Raw genomic sequence first — 6,000 nt, forward strand, 5'->3', positions numbered from 1 at the left:
GTTCTATTTGTGGACATTCCCTCCACATATGTTGGTATGTACCTATAATTTAGCATCCTCTCCAACATGACGAGGAGCTATTGGGCTTTTTATAAGATAGGCACCTTGGCGCTATCATATGTAAAAGCAAACATTCACATTGTATTCTGCTCCTTGCCTGGGGCTCCTACGCAAGACATCCTTGCAGTTTCAAATTCCTTGGCAAAGAGAAGTCTAGGTCAGAAAGGCAGCTTCAAGACAAAGACTCATTCCCATGACCTTTGCAGGTTTCTGTGAGTCATCTTTCAAAATGGGAGGTGATACCAATTCTATGGAAGCATGACAAGCTCCTTTTATGTTGAGCAAAGTAACTGTGTGACGTTGAATCACAGTGTGAGGCTGGATCCTTGTCAGGAACAAATTATTATCATTATTATATATTATGTCTTTATTCATGCCCTGCCTGTTTCCCTGACGGGACTCAAGATGCCAGCATCACAATCAATGGTGCAAAGCAAGAAAGCAAACATACCCAGAAAGAGTGAGCAAGCACCAGAACCACATATACCACATCATGCACAAATTGCCCACAAGGCTCACGGCTAGCTAGCCCAAGACATTTTGCTGCCCAAGATGAAGGACAAGATAGTGACATATCCCATACCCCCCCCCTGTTCCACTTACAGAAGCTGACTGAACTGTCAACTGGATCTTACTTCAACACCAGAGGCAGAAAAAGGTCCTCCACCATGCCCAAGGGCAGCAGGTGACTTTAGGGGGCACAGTGCAGACCACATGGCACACAGGGCTCTCTCCTCCAACTGCCACTCTGCGCCCCCAGGTACCCCCCTCTCTGCCCAGTATACCTGAAGACCAATGCCAACAAGAGATACATAGCTTCAATAACTACTACTAAATATGCTGTTTTCCCCCATCCCTGAGAAAGTATCTCCTAATAAGTAGCAGACAGATTTTCCTTTCTCTGCCCAGATATAACCTGGTGCAATTTAGGTCAAGAGGTGCCAGTGTGCCAAAGCCGTAAGAGTATTTGGCAAGGTCCGTAGTCTACCAAGAGAATGCAGAGACATACACAAAGGGGTGCCCAACCATTATGGCTTGGATAGCAGTGAGTGATGCGAATTTTGCAAAAGTGGCTTCAAATTCCCTTCTCTGCAGCGTAGCAGAGGCTGCCATCACTGCGAGGTGATCTGGGGAACCATTGAAGATGGCAGACAGATCTGCCCCTCTGAGGGGAAAACGCTCCCACTTTGATCGGGGTGGGGGAACTGTGGCCGTGTTTAGTTAGACTCCAACTCCCATCAGGCCTATCAGGGATGATGGGAGTTGTAGTACAGCAAAACACTATAGGTTCCCCAGCTCTGATTTAGATGGATGGGCATTATGGAAGAGCACCATTCTGGGGAACACCCTGGTAGACTATGCCCCATGTCAGTAAGTGGAAGGTAGTTGCCATTCAGATTTTATGCCTTAGATGACATGGGCTTTCCCTGTAGCTCAGGTGGGTGAGCTGCCATCACCACTGAACTTTTTCCTGCCTGAAATAAATACACCATGGAATAATCCTAAAGTAAATAGAGTTTAATTGCCTGCAAATAGTTACTGAGTGTCTCTCTTTTAATAGCTAGAGGCATACCAGCACCTGTTCATACACAGTTCAGGAGCTGGTAACTAGAAGGTACAAAATCCTTTTGAACTCAGTACAGAGGGACACATCTAACTCCACTAATAGATACAAAGTTCTGAAACGCTTGAGAACTATTTGTATAACATTTCAGCATGTGCCAATCCAAGGCATTTTTTAAAAACAAACTTTATGAATTCAGGAGGATGTAATTTCTAGTGGAGTTTTTAATAGCAGCAGGTCAAGCAAGAATTCAGCAGGTAAAACTTTTCAAAACAAGCAAACAAAGTTCAGCTGCTCATTTCTGCCTGTCATCCAACAGTCAAAGGGCCAGGGAGTCACAGAGACCAGGAGAAAGACGACTAGCAACCCTTCTTCTCAGGCTTGTTACGTGAGTCACCAGACCCTCAAGAAACACAATTATTTGCCCACAAAAACAGAGCAATACTGCTAGCGAATGCCTGGTCCGAAAAGTTGGAAACCTGGGCATTTATTCACTCTGAAAACCTGGCTGTACCAGCCAGAAGTCTGACATAAATGTATTAGCCCCAAATGAAGCTTCAAGTGCCATCTCCAAGGGCCTCCGTCAAGGGAAATGAAGGCCCCAGGAAGGCCGACCCATAAGCAAAACACATCTCAGGAAGTCAGCATGGCTCTAACCAGGGAATCAAAGGCTAATATCAACCAAGAAAGGGTTAAAAAATTAATTTGGCACCATGCATATTTCTCAAATTTGAAAACGAAAGGGAGGTGTGAGGAGGAACAGCAACCACCCCAGATGTCTGTTCTGGTCTCCATGCGGTGATTTCAAGCGTGTTTCAAACTGCTGCCATTAACTGCCATTAAATAAACACACAAGACGTAACCGGCTGTACGTATGAAAAAATAATATATACTATTCATTGTATTGAATTGTAGATTACAAGAGAAGTACAGTGGTACCTCTGGATATGAGCAGGATCCGTTCCGGATCCCCATTCGCATCCTGAAGCGAACGCAACCCTTGTCTGTGCACCTGCACGTGCACAGGTCACAATTCGCCGCTTCCACACATGCGCGTAACGTCATTTTGACCGTCTGCGCATGTGAGAGCGACGAAACCCGGAAGTAACATGTTCCGTTACTTCTGGATCGCCACAGAATGCAACCCGAAAGTGCTCAACCTGAAGCATATTTAACCCGAGGTATGACTGTAGCTCATAAAGTTCAACGAGAAAAGTAGAAGACCCAGTGGATCAGTTCATTCTCTAATCATTTTATGTATAAAAGTCCATATATGTGAAAGAGTCTATTCCACCTGTCTGTGGAATCCACACGAAAGGTTGTTGCAGTTCCACAGAATCCTTTCACAGAGTCTAAGACAAGGATTTCCGGAATATTGGCCTTGTTTCGCCATCCTAGGCTTCACCAGTAGTACAAACCCATATATGATATCACAGGACAGTGGATCTTATAGCATAGTAGTAGCTGTTGTTTTGCGCATATTAACTGCTATTAAGCAAAGCAAGATGGGGTGCAGCTGCTTTGTTATTGTTCTCCCAGTTGGCCATTTGGCAAGCCTACTCCTACTGGGTGGCCTGGAACCACCACCAGCTCTCTTACCATGGGCAGGAACCCAGGGCTTCGCAGGCTGAAATTCCTCCTCCTACCCCATTGTGGTGCTTTTTATGGGCACAGGAGCCCTGGCCTCCTTTGCATAACCAGGTGGGCCGAATGTAATGTGCTAGCGAGTTTCCGGCAGGCTATTTCATGCCGCCGGTTGCAAAAATGAAAATAAAAATGCTAGGCTAAGCAGACCTTGGTCTGGCCCAGTAAGGCGCAGCTCCTCATGTCCTTAAACTAGAACACACAAACATACCATAGAATTGCATAGCAGAGTAATTATGTTTTTTAAAAGTACTAGCAGATACACAGCCCAGCACGGTAAACAGAACACACACTGACGGGCCATAGCAATTTGTGGTGTGTTTTTAAAAACACAACAACACCACCGAGGAACACACCCGCAGCAGCAAGAAGCCAGCCGGCTGGGGACTATTGCAAACCCAAAGGATAATTTCTGGGTTATTCCCAGCCTGCAAGGCCCAGACTGGGGGGGGGGTCAAGAAGGTGCCCTCCCCCTCTCCCCGGGTTCCCGGCTTGGCTTGCGATCAGTTCAGGCGTGCTGCTTAATGGTTAACTCGGCCGCTTGGGAAGCCAAAGTCACAGCGAGCAGCGGCAGCAACTCTCCTCTTCCCCCTCGCTCGGCCCCGCAGCCGGCTCTCCAACGGCGCCTCTTTGCAGATGCCACGCAAAGCTGCCTCGGTTTCCTCTCCAGCAGGAGAGGTGGATGCGGGGGGAGGAGGAGGGAAGAGGAAGAAAAGGGAAATCACTTTCCCCCCGCCCCAGATCCGGGGCAGAACAGAAGCGCCCCCTTGCCAGGAGACTTCGGACTGCAGACACCTTCTTGCTCAGGAAAGAACGGGAAAGTGGGGGTTGGGGGACTTTGGGGGGGCTACAGACGCTCCCCATTTGTAGGGAAGTCCGGGCCGGACGGTGGCAGCCGCAAAGGCCCCCGGGGGGGCAGGAAAGGTCCAGACCCCAAAGTGGGGAGGGAGCCTCCATTTCCCACTCTACTTATCCCACCCTACCTGTGCCACGAAAATCACCCTAAGAGGAGCAAGATCGGAGAAGGAGAAACTAATTCACACGCCCGTCCGGCAGGTGTCCCGGGCAGAACTTGGCTCCCTCGCCGTGGGTTGCCAGGCCGCGCAGTGGGGCTCTGCTGGGGCAGGTACCCCCAATCATCCCCCCCCTCCTCGCCGCCCGGACGCCTCTCACCTGCTCAGCCGCCGTCGGGCCCTTCCCGATCCCGGAGCTGCTTCGGCCGGAGCGCTTGTTCCCCCGCGAAGGCGACCCCGCGACGGCGCCGCCTCCCGCTCCTGGCCACGTGACCCGCCCAGGTACTTCCCTCCGTGCACCTGAGTCAGGTGAGGCGCCGCCTCCCCGCTCACCTGGCGGCGGCCGAAGCCAGGACTGCACGGCCTGGACGGCGGCAGCCAGCCAGCCAGCCAGCCAACCCGCGGGCCGGAGTTCCCACGAGCTGCCCTGCGAGTGTCCGATCGTCGTGGGCGCCGACCTTCCTCCACTTCGCGGCGCCTTGCCTGGGACGCGGGAGCCTGGCTGGAACCATCGGCGCCCCTGGAGCTGGACGGAGTAGGAAGAGACGGAGGTGGGTCTCTGCCCCGAGGAGCTCAGAACCCAAAATTCCTCCCTCGGCAAAGCTACAAAGGGGAGGCAGATGGACTCCGGCGGCAGGAATATTGATAGGTATATTGGGGTGTTCCGAGATTGAGTTCCAAAATCCTTTATATGTACATAAATTTATTTATTTGGCTTTTCAGATTGGAATTTTACAGTCGCATATCCAAGATTGGGTTCCAAAATCCCCATCAATTGGCTCTGCTGTTTTTAAGTAGGCTTGGCAGCTTTTCTTTCTGGCATCTTGACCACGCCTATGTTCAATTCGAAATTCTCCAGGAGAAGCTTACAGGTGCAGGACAGAAAACAGCATCGCCTGTTGAATTCCGCTTGGCAAGAAGCTGATGAGGAAATAAAACAGGGTGGTCCAGTGTGTCGCCTTCAAGGCCGTTTTGGGTGGCCCTTGGCAACTTTTGATGCCCCTGCCCCAGCCCTGGCATTGTGTAAGCGAGGCGCTGGGCTTTGGGAATGAGCTGCAAGGGCTTTGGCAGGGTCCTTCCAAGGCCTAGTTAGCGTTTTTCTCAGCTTTAGAAAAGAGGTGGGAGGGCTGAGGGGAGCATCAGATTTTGGCCTTGCTCACCCCACCCTCTCATGCGACAAGACAATGTGCAGCCGACAGGTTCTGTGTGGTAAAAGGTAAAGGACCCATGGATAGTTAAGTCCAGTGAAAGGCGACTATGGAGTTGCGGCGCTCATCTCGCTTTACAGGCCGAGGGAGCCGGCGTTTGTCTGCGGAAAGCTTTCCAGGTCATGTGGCCAGCATGACTAAACTGCTTCTGGTGCAATGGAACACTGCGACGGAAACCAGAGCGCACGGAAATGCCGTTTACCTTCCCGCCACAGCGGTACCTATTTATCTACTTGCGCTGGTGTGCTTTGAAACTGCTAGGTTTGCAGGAGCAGGGACCGAGCAACGGGAGCTCACCCCATCGTGGGGATTCGAACCACTGACCTTCCGATCGGCAAGCCCAAGAGGCTCAGTGGTTTAGACCATAGCACCACCCGCTCACTTAATAGGAAAAGTTGGACCACCCTGAAGTAAAAAGTCTGGTTTGGGGTGGGGGTCCCATTTACTTCTATACAAAGTTTAATAGCAGCTTGATGCACAGAAAGGAGCAGGTAAAGGTCTCTATGGTATG

General features: G+C 50.7%; 1 protein-coding gene across 1 annotated transcript in view; it reads right to left on the bottom strand.

Annotated features, from left to right (window-relative positions):
- CRB3 (crumbs cell polarity complex component 3) overlaps positions 1-4,532 on the bottom strand; it is a 28,111-nt gene extending 23,579 nt beyond the window's left edge. Inside the window, exon 1 of the mRNA XM_053371542.1 lies at positions 4,442-4,532. The gene's annotated coding sequence lies outside the window, so the exon portion shown is untranslated. The remainder of the gene's footprint in view (positions 1-4,441) is intronic.
- Positions 4,533-6,000: the final 1,468 nt, after the last annotated feature.

Source organism: Podarcis raffonei, chromosome 17 (genome assembly GCF_027172205.1).
Source record: "Podarcis raffonei isolate rPodRaf1 chromosome 17, rPodRaf1.pri, whole genome shotgun sequence".
NCBI classification, from domain to species: Eukaryota; Metazoa; Chordata; class Lepidosauria; order Squamata; family Lacertidae; genus Podarcis; species Podarcis raffonei.